Source organism: Pteropus vampyrus, unplaced genomic scaffold (genome assembly GCF_000151845.1).
Source record: "Pteropus vampyrus isolate Shadow unplaced genomic scaffold, Pvam_2.0 Scaffold763, whole genome shotgun sequence".
NCBI lineage: Eukaryota > Metazoa > Chordata > Mammalia > Chiroptera > Pteropodidae > Pteropus > Pteropus vampyrus.
This window is the reverse complement of record NW_011889544.1, coordinates 51,280-51,623: the sequence shown is the minus strand read 5'-3', so window position 1 is coordinate 51,623 and position 344 is coordinate 51,280.

The window sequence follows — 344 nt, the reverse complement described above, 5'->3', positions numbered from 1 at the left end:
TGAGACAGTCTGCGGTAGATGTGTCAGCCCCAGACTATGGCACCAGACAGTGGATCAGAATTCCCTGGGCTGAGGGTGGGGTCTGCAGGGACCGCTCTTCCCCTTTCTGTGTCTCTTGAGGCAAAGCTGCTCACTGAAACCACAAGCTCCTCAGGCAGCACCCCTCACCCAAGTTTATTTGCATACCCAGCAGCTCTCTCCAGCAAGGGGATAAGAGAAGCCTGGGAGGAAACCTGCCCAGTCTCAGGTCCAGAGAGCAGAACTGAGCTGCTTCTACCATGGCCTGGACCCCACTCCTCCTTGGCCTCCTTGCTCACTGCACAGGTGCTGCATCCAGGCTCACA